The sequence below is a fragment of the Cupressus sempervirens genome, chromosome 2, assembly GCF_028749045.1.
Source record: "Cupressus sempervirens isolate cs-2001-9-10 chromosome 2, ASM2874904v1, whole genome shotgun sequence".
Taxonomy (NCBI): domain Eukaryota; kingdom Viridiplantae; phylum Streptophyta; class Pinopsida; order Cupressales; family Cupressaceae; genus Cupressus; species Cupressus sempervirens.
The window spans coordinates 535,555,857-535,568,444 of NC_143119.1; the positions used below are offsets into that span (position 1 = coordinate 535,555,857).

The 12,588-nt window shown below is 33.0% G+C and overlaps 1 pseudogene; it reads right to left on the reverse strand.

The window, feature by feature from the left end:
* Positions 1–5,217: 5,217 nt before the first annotated feature.
* Positions 5,218–12,588, reverse strand: part of LOC149573315 (salicylic acid-binding protein 2-like) — a 59,528-nt pseudogene continuing 52,157 nt past the window's right edge.

Sequence of the window (12,588 nt, forward strand, 5' to 3'; positions counted from 1 at the left end):
ATTAGTTTGCAAAGGCTATGCACAAGAAGAAGGACTAGATTATGGGGAAATATTTGCTCCTGTTGCAAGAATGGAAGGAGTAAGAACACTACTTGCATATGCTGCATACAAAGGTTTCAAAATCTACCAAATGGATGTCAAGTCTACCTTTCTAAATAGTATACTAGAAGAGGAAGTCTATGTTGAACAACTAGAGGGATTTGTTGATGAGAAGAATAAGGATATGGTTTGCAAACTACATAAGGCACTCTATGGTTTGAAACAAGTACCTAAAGTATGGTATGAGAGATTCCACAGATACCTTGTGAAGATAGGATTTGAAAGAATAGATGACAACAAAAACTTGTACATCAAGGCTTAAAAAGGTAAAGACATTTTGATATCTAAAATCTTTGTTGATGATATAATATTTGGAGGAAAAGATGTTCTATGCAAATTTTTTTTTGATCAAATGAAACATGAGTTTGAGATGTCAATGTTTGGAGAAATCAAGTTCTTTGTTGGTTTACAAGTACATCAATTGAAACATGGCATATTTGTGACCCAATAAAAATACACCAAGGAGATACTCAATACATTTGGATTAGAAGAGTCAAAACCAGTTAGCACACCAATGGAAATAGGATATAAGTTATCCAAAAATGATGAATCAACTAAAGTAAATCAGAAAATGTATAGATCAATGATTGGAAAGTTGCAATATGTTGTACATAATAGACCAGACATTGCATTAGCTATTGGGATAGTGGAAAGATTTTATGCAAATCCAAAAGAAAATCACTTGATGGCAGTAAAGAGAATACAAAGATACCTAAAAGGAATTGATGGCTTTGGTTTATATTACAAGAGGAGTGAAAAGTTTGAGCTAAGAGCCTATATTGATGTAAATTGGGGAGTTAATATTGATGATAGAAAAAGCACTAGTGGAGAAGCACTTTTTTTGGAAAAAAAGATTGATTACATGGACAAGTGAAAAAGCAAAATTGTACCTCACAGTCCACAACATAACCTGAATATGTTGTAGCTGCTATAAATTGTACAAATATTGTATGGATCAAACATTTGCTAAAAAGTATGAAGGAAGAGGTAAATGAGCTTGTAATACTTTATTGTGATAATATAAGTGCTATCAACATATCAAAGAACCCTATAATGCATGCTAAGACCAAGCATATTGCAATTAAGTATCACTATGTAAGAGAATTGGTGGAAGACAAACAGGTGAAGGTGGAATATGTTATCTCAAAGGAACAGATTACTGACATCTTCACAAAAGCACTACCTAAAGATACTTTTGAGTATCTTAGAGGTAAGTTTGGGGCGATACACCTAGCCAAGGCTACTTAATGAAATGCAAGACTCCCCTGCATCAAATGAATTGATTGTTGAAATATTACACATTGATGCAGAGGATACTTACTTTAGGATTCATGCCTAAAGTAATTGAAATAATGAAGTTCCAAATCAGTCACAAGCAAGGTGACAGAGGGAGAAAGTGAAAGAACTTGCAAAAGCTACACTTTCATATTAAGATGCTGAAACAATATGTCTTTGGCATTATTTCCAAAGAGGGAGAAGTAGTGAGAAATTTATCAACAACAAGAGAAAGAGTAAAAAATTTCAATGGATAAAACATTTGATCAATAGATTAAGGGAGAAGATGAAGAAACTGCTTAGAACATAGAATAACAGAAGATGAGCAATACATACAGAGGGAGAAACTACAAGAAGGAAGAAAGGAAAGAGAAAGGATATAGTAGCTAAGAAGGAAAGATAGAAGTAAAGAAATTGGGAGAGTAGATCAAGAGAAGGAGATGTGAAAACTGATGGTAACACATTTTTTTTTGGCATTTGACTTACTATTCTAACCTAGTTAGTACATGGTTAAATAGTTTAGTCTGATGGTTGATCAATTTGGTTTGCCATCAATGCCAAAGTGGGAGATTGTTAGAAAAATGATTTAAAAGATCATTGATGAAGAAGATTGATTGAAAGAGGGAGATTGTTGTTAAAATAATGTTTTCAATCATTGTTTTGTCATTGATATCAAACCTGCTATGTGTAGAACATTTTCTTATAAGATCCAAGTACTATCACTTAGTTGATTAATGAAGAGGATTTGATCAACAAAATGTAACAAGAGCATCTTTTCCCGCCCCATGTGATTGCATTTGACAATGTTCTCCCCCCTAGGGCTCCCCTATGCTTGGAATTTGTGGGTGGTAGTTATGCCCCACCCCTGAGCCTTCCCCTAGCCAAACCCCTTTTAAGGGTAGGAAGAATAAGTTGGCCTTCGAATAGACTGCTAACAAGAGAATTAAAATGAATAAAAGGGTGGAGGTGGAAATTGGGGATTCAAATGAGGAAGTTGGTGAGGGTAGAAGAAGGCCATGAAGATATGCTAAGACCTGTGGAAGAGTTAAGCAACTAGGTTGTCACTCTCAAGAGGATGAAGAGGATGATACTAACTCTGAAGAGAGTGACAAGATCTCGAGGAATGACCAGGAGAAGGGGAATGATGAAACAGAGAAATATATTAACCCACTTTTAATAAAACATATTTTAAATTATTATGAAATAATCTAAATTAAGTATAAATTATATTATTTTACTAAAGTTTGAAATTTCTTTGAATTTTATCAATTGACATAGAAAATTTATGAAGAATTTTGAAAAGACTTAGAGCATAAGTAGGAATGCTTTGGAGATAGGCTTTGAGAAGAGTTAACTTACCAGCCTGGCTTAAAAGAATTCCTTTCCAACCTGCCAACTTTTTGCTGAATTTGTTAATAAGATCTTCCCAAAAAGAATCAAGGACCTTCAAGCCTAGGGGGAGCCCCAGGTAAGAGGATGGGAGAGATCCTATAGAACATCCCAGGATTTTAGCAATTTTAAATTTTCTATGGATAGGAGTGTTAATGAAGAACACAACACTTTTACTCCAATGAACCCGTTGTCCAGAAGCGACAAAATATAAGTTAATAGGTTGCTTTAAAATCCTAGCTTCCTTCACTTTAGCCTTACCCATGAAGATGGTATAATCAAAAAATTGTCCATGAGGACAAATTAAAGGATGGGAAGATGGTTGTAAGCCCTTAATCAAACCTCTTTGGACCAAGCCCCCGATAAATCTCCCCAAGCAATCAGCCATAATAACAAAAAGGATGGGGGATAAAGGATCACCTTGTCTCAGCCCTCGAGAAGGGAAAAAGAAAGGAGAGGAGCTACCATTAACCAAGACCACAATAGAGACAGTAGAAACCAATTGACAGATCAGACCCACAACCTTATGGTCAAAGCCAAAAGCAAGAAAAATATTACAGAGGAAAGACCAATCCACTCTATCATAGGCCTTAGCAATGTCCACTTTCATAATGAAGCCCTGATTGTTAGAACAAGACAAGGAATGAATATTCTCATGAGCAGAGATATTTACTAGCAATCAAAATTGTTCCAGAGAAATAGTTCTTCTTCCATAACAGCAGAGTTCCCCCTGATGCCCCTTCTGAACTGCTAGCATTTATTGAATAGTTATTAAAAGCTTTAATCTGTTATTCTTTCTCTTTATTCATCTTAGTCTTTTGAAGCAGGAGAAAATCAGGCTTTTGTTCTCTAAAAAAATTCCTAACAATGTCCAGTTTATGAGTACTGTTCAACCCCCTAATATTCCAATTAATGTTCTTCATATCCAATTTTTAGGAGTAAAATCCAGAATAGTTGCCTGCCTACCATCAACAATATTTTGTATACTTTCTAACTCTCTAGTTTTCTTAGTAGATCTTCTTCTAGGTTTTTCTAGGGAACCAACATCTGGTTTCACCTTAGTGTGTTTATCTATTCTTTTCCCAAATTTTTTCAGATTAGAAACAAGAGGTTTTGCCTTACTATAATGATCTATTTTGTTGCTTCTAGTCTCTACCCCCTTAGTGTTCTTCTTTTTTTCAGCCCTTTTCCTTTGGTTTGGTTTATGAATTGATCTATTTTCTTTCACATCATCCAGGGGAGGAGGCTTCACCATAGAAAGGTCATTTTCTACCTGGGTTTGCACTTGAATCTCCCTAGATTGAGAAAAAAGAGGATCTCCTTCCTCAGGTAAATTTCCAATATCAGCCAAGATTTTGCCATCCTCAAGCACAATTTTGTCATCAATATCTCTCCATTTTTCTTCTATCCTCTGAAAAATAACAATTTGTTTTGATAAATCTGCCCAATTTTCCAATTCTTGTTCAGGTAAATTGGTTTCAAACTATAAACTAGGACCTTCTTTCTCAGAGTTGGCTTCCTTAGAAGTGAGCTCTTTCTCTGCCTCAACCTATGGAACTTGAAATTTTTCATTACCTTTTTGTTCTTGGCGGTGGCCTTCTTTGGGTTTCCATACTTTCTTATGCTAAACCTTGTTCTTTTTCCCTTCCAAACCACTGCTAGCTTGGTTTTTACTTTTGGAAGGACTATTTTTAACCAAATGCCCCTACTTCTTACAAGCATAGCAGGAATTAGGAAAATCTTCAAAACTGATTTCTTGAGTTCTTTTACCCAACTTGGAAATCAGATCCACCTTTGCTAGGAGGTGATTCAGGTCTGCCACCTTAACAAAAAGTTTGGCACATTGAAGTTTGGATCTAGAAGCCATAGCATTATCCATAGCCACAAGTTCTCCAAAAGAACTAGTGGTACCTTTAAAGATGTCTTCATGCCAAAATTCTAAAAGGAGTCCAGGAAGTTTGGCCCAAATGGGAGTGGTTAAGAAGAAAGAGTTTGAAAGATCCATGTTGGGTTCCCATTTTTAATGGTGAGAGATTTTTTACCAAAAGACCACGACCCTCCACAAAGAACTCTATCCAAGTCTTCTTTATAGTTAAAGATAAACAAAAAGAATCCATTCAACATGGGGGCAATATCTACCTCTCCTCTAATAACCCATTTCCTTTTCACCATCTTTCTAAGTGATTCAAGATCTGGTCTAGCACCTAAAAATTTGCCCACTTAAGTGAAATCCATGGAAGACATGGAAAAATCAACTAAAGGGTCAGGAATAAATACATGAAACTCACCTTTCTCCTAGCAGGTCTTGGCAGTCACTGACGGGAAGAGAGACTTTCCAGTTGGTTTCTTGCCAAACAGGGATGACCAAGTTTTTCATTTTGAGACCCCTTGCTTCTACCCTCCAAAGGGCTTTTCCTTGAAAGAAACAAGATTTTCTTTCTCCTTCTCAAGATCCTATCTCGACACATGAGAAGCAGACATAGAATCCAAAGGTGGGACACGAACCCCACACAAAGGTTCAAAACCTCCTAAAGACTTTCCATTGTCCACATCAACCAAAGATTCTAACCCCATAAATTTCTTAGTATCCTCTGTCATTCCCCCAGGGTTTGTATCGCCAACCAGATTCTCCCCAACCAGTTTCCTGCCTGCATGCAAACTAGCTAATTCAAATTCTGAAAGGGCACCCATCAGGCTTTGTTTACATATTCATCTTGTTAATGTGTTCCTGTACTTTCTTATATAGACTTTTGATATCTAGAAGATATTTATGTTAATATGGTAATTTAGAACATTATTTTATTGATGTAATTAAGTCGAATTTAATTTACAAAACTATTAGAATAAATTATTTCACTAAGGAATTAATATAAAATTTAGTATATTCTAAAGTTTTATTTTACTTAAAAATAAATAAAATTATATTACCCTTATACATTAAATTTTCTTTCTCTAGATAAAATGGTTAAAATCTGCTAAGAAAGTTAGTCAATTTTTAAATACTTGTCCCACTCAAAAGTATATAAAATATTTATATTCATCTACAAGGTATTATTCCAAGAGTCAAATTCTAAATAGAGTTAAAACAATCATTAGATAACTCATATTACACTAATTCAAAAAATGATTATACAAAAATATATGGACCATGACCCTCCATTATAGTAACATCCATACATGTATTGACATGAACTAGTTATAAAATGAATTTACAGAAGAAAGATTCAAAATTGATTAATTTTGAATATCATAATGTTCTTACCATCTCTAGTTCCCATTGCATTTACTATTGTTGATGTTTCTTGATTAAGATCCAAATATAGTTTCTAACTATTTTGTTGATCGATTAACACTGCAAAAAGATGTACATTTCACAAATCAACATAGATAAAACCAATAGACAAATTGAATACTCAAAATTAACTAAATCTTACTTCATGTTTTTCTTACCATCTCTCATTCACATTGCATCATCCATTGGTGTATGGTTGAGATCAATAGAATAGGCAAACATATGCTCTTCTACTTTATCATTTAAATCTATAATAACACACAAATTTAAAATTTAAACTTAATGAACCAATTAAAAATTAAAGATTTACAATGAAATCCATTTAATAATTTTTATACCATATCCAATTTGCATTCCATCCATTGTTGTTGATGTTTGGTTGAGATCCATACAAAAGGGTAACCTATGTGGATCATTTTGTTTTTTAACATTGAAAATTGAAATGATGTTCACATTCAATGACGATAAACTTAGATAACATTTTCAAGTGTAAAAATATAATATAAGTAGTATATAAATATTTAAAATGTGAATTACCAGAAATGGATTGTTGAAATGTTTTCTCAGGGGAAACATTCAACATTGATGCTTCATCTCCATAAATTGTATCTAATTTGTTTGCATATTATAAAAACTATGTTAGGTACATGATTAAGTAATTTTTTATAAATAAATAGATAAATAGATTTAATAGTTAAAAGATACCATCTACAAGTTGTGTTTCACTTGTTATTGTTTGGTTTAGATTAATTGGAAAAGGTAACCGACCTCGTGGATTACATTCTTGAGCATACGAAATTGTAATTCAACATATAATTAATAAATGAACTGATAAAAATTCATACTTCTATAAATTAACAAAATATTTTTGAATGAATGTACTCACCTTTTTGTTCCCTACTAATAAGAGTTTATTTTTGTATTGCTATACCTGAGCGATTACTGCCCTTCTTTTTCTTTTTCTTTGTACATCCTCTAGAGGAGAATTGAAAGGTTTCCTGCTCAACTCTTTCACTTAAGTTTTGCCAAATGGTATCATGCCTTCATTGAGTAGAATGGTGTTTGTGCATTTTGCTTGGATTGAACCATGGTGATATTCATCTCATAGGAATGTTTTCCGACACAGATATTGCTTGAGATTTGGAAGAGGAAGTGAGAGATGTCTTGACATATTTTCTAAATCTCTTAATACATTCACTATTTCGGAGCAATGAACTCACATAATCAATGGAATTTTCAAAGTCTTAATTTGAAGCATCATATATGTTATTTGGATTAGAAACCTATTTTTTGGTCTTCACCAATGAGAAGTCCAAGAGCATCATGATCTTTGAATTAAACAAAAATATCTATATAAATTTGAAATAAGAAATATTGAGGTTTGAGAATCATAAAATAATCTAATATTTAACTATAAAGATATTGTAGAGATTACCAGTAGTGATATTTTCATGATTAAGACTCCCTCTATCATCATGGTCACCATTTGACAACAAAGCAACGCTGTGTGTAACTTAATAACATTAAACTAGTTACATTTGACACAAATAATAGTAATGATTAAATATTTTAAAAATAAACATGTGTGAAATAAAACATACCTATAACTTGATATTTCACATTTGTTTTGTCTCTCTTTAGAAGATCTAAAATCTTCAATGCATGTTTGTATGTGTTTCCTTTTTTGCCCCAGTGACAATCACATACATGCAAATTAGGTCCACATTTTTTGACAAAATACCATTTTGTTGGAATTGTTTGGCTTCTTATGTTATAAAAATTATGGAATTGATCATTAGGATAACAATTTGTATTTGGTAAATTGTTTTTTATATTTCTAGTGCATTTTTATAGTACTTTTCTTTTTTGAAGTTTGTTACAAACCGAGATAACTGCAAAAATATTTTATTTTTATAGAATGGCTCTACCCTATGAAGAAATACATGGATGAGAAATTCCATTCTCCTTGTGCAATTCTTAAAATGATCCAATAAATAATGACCCTTGATGTGACAATGGTAGGATTCTATTGAAGCATTGGTTTCTTGATTTGAATGAGAAAACTTTCAAAAATTCTTGGCCCACATTTCTACAAAAAAAAATATAATGAGGTGACAAAAAAATAGCTAACATGATGTAAATGCATATAAATGTAATGAATAATCACATGATCTTTACCAATATGACTCTTATGATGACATTGAGTTTTTTGAAAGTAATCAATAAAAGTCTTCTTCTCTTTGAATTCTTTCGTGAAATTCTTTATTAGGTGAGTAGTAATGTCTTCATAATCACTCATTGCATACATAATCTACCCAATTTAAATATTTTTATTCCAATTTCTTTATTTCTCACATGCCTAAATTATAATGTAAAATATCAAGATATGATGTTTCAAGGTCTATAATATTGATTTATTTCAATTTGAAATTCACTTACATATACACATTCTTCAACTACACCTTACATACATGCCAAATACATAAAAGTATTTGAAAATTGAAGGATAGCCTACAAGTTCAATTATAGTAGTTCATAAATAGTATTCGAACAAAATTAAATTTTATAATTATTCAAACAAAATAAAAAATATAATTTTATAAACTAAATATCAAGAAATAAAAACCTGATTGCCTCAATCTCAACACTAGCATCATCTATCATGAATGCATTAACATGCTAGTCTTCTTTGAAATCTTTCCCTATTTTATACACCTCACTTATCCATTCATTTATATCCTCAACTTTATTTCTTGAGGATATGGCCCATGCAACAGGAACACCAACCTCTTGCTCATCGAATAGAAGTTAAGTATATAACTCAAACTGTACATTATTACACTATACCAATAAATAAAATATATGTATGAATTTTAGAGATTATAACTATCAATAATAACTTTACGATCCATAGATATGGTTATCACATTTTTACTTACACCATGTATATTTGTAGAGAATCTGGAATCCATCCCAATGAGTGAGTTATGTGAATGTTTTACCATCATTTCTCAAATCCACAATGTTTGGATCCCTATAGCAAATGGAACATATTTCATGTTGATTGGCCTCTTATAGTAGAAAAAATTGTCTGTATCCTCTGGATGCCATAAGCTTACACTTTTTGCATCATCTTCATCTTTCTAAGATCAAAGGGATTACACTCTCTTCCATGCATTCAATACATATTTTCTTAATAAACATGTATCCCTTTTATTCATTAAATTAGTTAGACTATGATCTAAGTTGGTTTTTCTCACATATTGTGTCAATTCTAACCATCAATAATAAAGATTCAATGTAAGATTTGCATTCATTCAATAATATTGGTGCAAAACTTTTATTTGGCACCAACAAGGTCATCCTTTCCATGACAAAAGTCACCATTAGTGTCATAATGGGTAAACTCATAATATGTAATTATAACAACATCTAGTGTTGGAAAACTAATTGAAAAGATCATTGATGAAGAAGATTGATTGAAAGAGGGAGATTGTTGTTAAGAGAATACTTTCAATCATTGTTTTTTCATTGATGTCAAACCTGCTATGTGTAGGAATGACATTTTCTTATAAGATCCAAGTACTATCACTTAGTTGATTAATGACGAGGATTTGATCAAAAACATGTAACAAAAGCACCTAAGGGAAAGGTTGAGTTATGATATTGTAATGAAGTACACGGATCAGTTAAGCCAATGGTTAATGATGTATTGATAACATACTTGAAGATACAGAGGTTGGTCATACTTAGAAACATTAGAGGAATAAGTTGTAATAAGGTTGACTGTGAAGCTTAAACTAAGTTCATTAGTGGATGCCGAGCAAGCTAGTTGAAGCCAAGAAAATTGTTAGTTGGAGCCGAGAAAATAAAAAATCTAGTGTGTGCCAAGCGAACTTCAAGTGTCAAGTGAATTTCAAGTGCTAAGCAAAGTGATAGGTGCTGAGCATCAAAAAATCTTAGTAGGTACCAAGTGAACTTTAGGTGCCAAGCATCACTAAAATGTAGTTGATGCCAAGTAACATAGTATGCACTGAGCACCAGTATTTCAATAGTGTTGAGCTACTGCATTATTGGAAATGTCAAGGATTTGCCAAATCTGAGTCGACATAGTTGTTACCTTGAATTTTGTGAACTAGTTGGAGGATAAGGATGGTGAGCTAGTGGCACAAAATTCTATGTAAACCATTTTTGGACAAATTCAAAAGGATTATTCAAGAAGTTTCTACAGGAAACATAATATGGGTTAGATTCAATGAATACTATCTAATCCATATGAATTGAAATTAAAGAAAGTAATAATCGAGTGGGAAAAGGAACTCCATACTTATATTTAAGGAGTCTCATATCAAGAAGCAAATGCTACTACTACTGAAGTGCCAAAATTGTGAAGTGATTAGAAGGGTGTCAATGACAAGGCATCTAGGAGAAGGAAGAGCACAAAGGGTCTACTTTGATGAGTGGTCAGAGAGAGATGATTGCACTAGTACATTGAGCATGGAGACTCAAGGAGACTAAGCTTGAAAGGAGGGCAAGTTGATAGAGCTGCAAAGACTGAAAGTTAGGCAATGTAAAGGAGCTGAAGAGTGATATGAAATCTGAAAGTTGAGTTGTATTCTGTAATCAAGTCAAAACCCCTTAATGTTACTCTCTAGAAATTTTGTCAGTTAGGATAAAGGAAAATACTATGGACTTAGATTGGTTTAATAGCCATTTGTAAATCTTTTAACAGGGTGGCATTTCAAGTGAATGTTTTAAAGTCCTTTGACTAGGCCCACTTCTATCAGGGTGGATAAATCGTCTAACAAGGTGACATTTAATAGTGTGTTGTAAGCCTTTAATAGGGCATCTCTTTAGAAGAGTGAGAACTAAGTAGCATGTTACTGGTGGTCTTTCCCAAATTGGGTTTCCACGTAAATCATTGTGTTATGTGTTGATCTTTTTATGTGTTATGCTTGCATGTTGATTTAAAGTAACTTGCTGAATAGGAAAGATAAAAGTTTGGATGAATGAATAGTTTAATAGGCTCACTACACTTAGTGAAAAAGTTTGAATTAGACATTAGGACCTTGAACTGATTCACCCCCCTCTCTCAGTTATTTTAAAGCATTTCTAACAATTGGTATTAGAGCTATCTCCTGATTTAGTTTCAAGGTACTAGTAGTAGGAAGATCAAGATGTCCAAAAGAGAAGCTCCCAAGTTCAACAAAGACATCATTGTTGCATGATAGAGTCTGATGAAATTGCACCTTGGATCAATAGGTGATTATGAAAAAACCTCAATTGAAAAAGAACATGTAGAATTAGTTGGACCTCTTATTATAGATGATTTGAACAAAAGGAAGGAGCATAATCAAGCAATGCAAGAGATTGCCTATGCACTTAGTTATGTTGAATATGATGACATCAAAGGATGTGATATTATATTCAAGATGTGGAAAGCCCTGTTAGATATCTATGGAGGAGATCAGAATGTTCAGAGAGCAAAGAGAGAAAGTCTTAGAGGAAAGTTTGATGACACAAAGATGGAGGAAGGTGAAAATGTTGCTCAATATGGATCCAGAATGAAAGAAGTGGTAAGTGCAATAAGAAGTTTAGGTGGTCAATTAAAAGAAGAGATTGTCAATAACAAATAATTGAGAACCCTACTCCCTATCTATGCTATTAGAGTTTTAGCCATCCAAGAGTTAGGGTGTATACCAAGAAATGCATTAACCTTGTAAGGAATAGTGAGAAGACTTACTGCATTTGAGTTGTCCAATTTTGACAACTATAGACCTGAGAACCTTGAATCTACTCTCAAGGCCAAGTTGAAAATGAAAGACACTAAGGAGGTGACATCAAATAAGAAAAGTAGAAAAGGAAAAAATACATCTAGTGATATCAGCACAGATGAGGAAGATGCGGAATAGTTGGAAGCACTACTAGCTAGGAGATTTCATAGAGACAAATGTAAATTCAAAGGTAAACTCCCTATCATTTATTTTAATTGCAATGAAGTAGGTCATATTTCTACAAGATGTACATAGAAGAAGAACTACAAAGAAGGAAGATGATAGTAGAGACTACAAGGACAAAGGCAAAAGATGCTACATTGTTGAAGAAGATTTTGATGAGAATGATGATGAAGTAGTCTATGTGGCCATGAAGGATGAATCGGATAAAGATGAAGATGAAGCAACAACATTAGTAATTTGTGTGAACAAGAATGACAAGTGGATCATAGACAGTGGTTGCTCACATCACATGGAAGGAGATAAAAGTAAGTTTATTTCCTTTACTTAATATGATGGAAATAGTGTTAGATTTGGAAATGATTCTCCATGTCAAATGAAAGGGAAAGGTTCTATTAAACTTACTAAGAAGATGTCATATGATAATACATACTATGTTGAAGGATTGAACTACAACTTGTTGAGTGTATCACAGTTAGGCAATGTAGGATGCAAAGTAGAGTTTGGAAACAAAATTGCCAATATCTATGACATTGATGGAAATCTGATAGGAAAAGGTGAATAAACTAGGAGTAATCT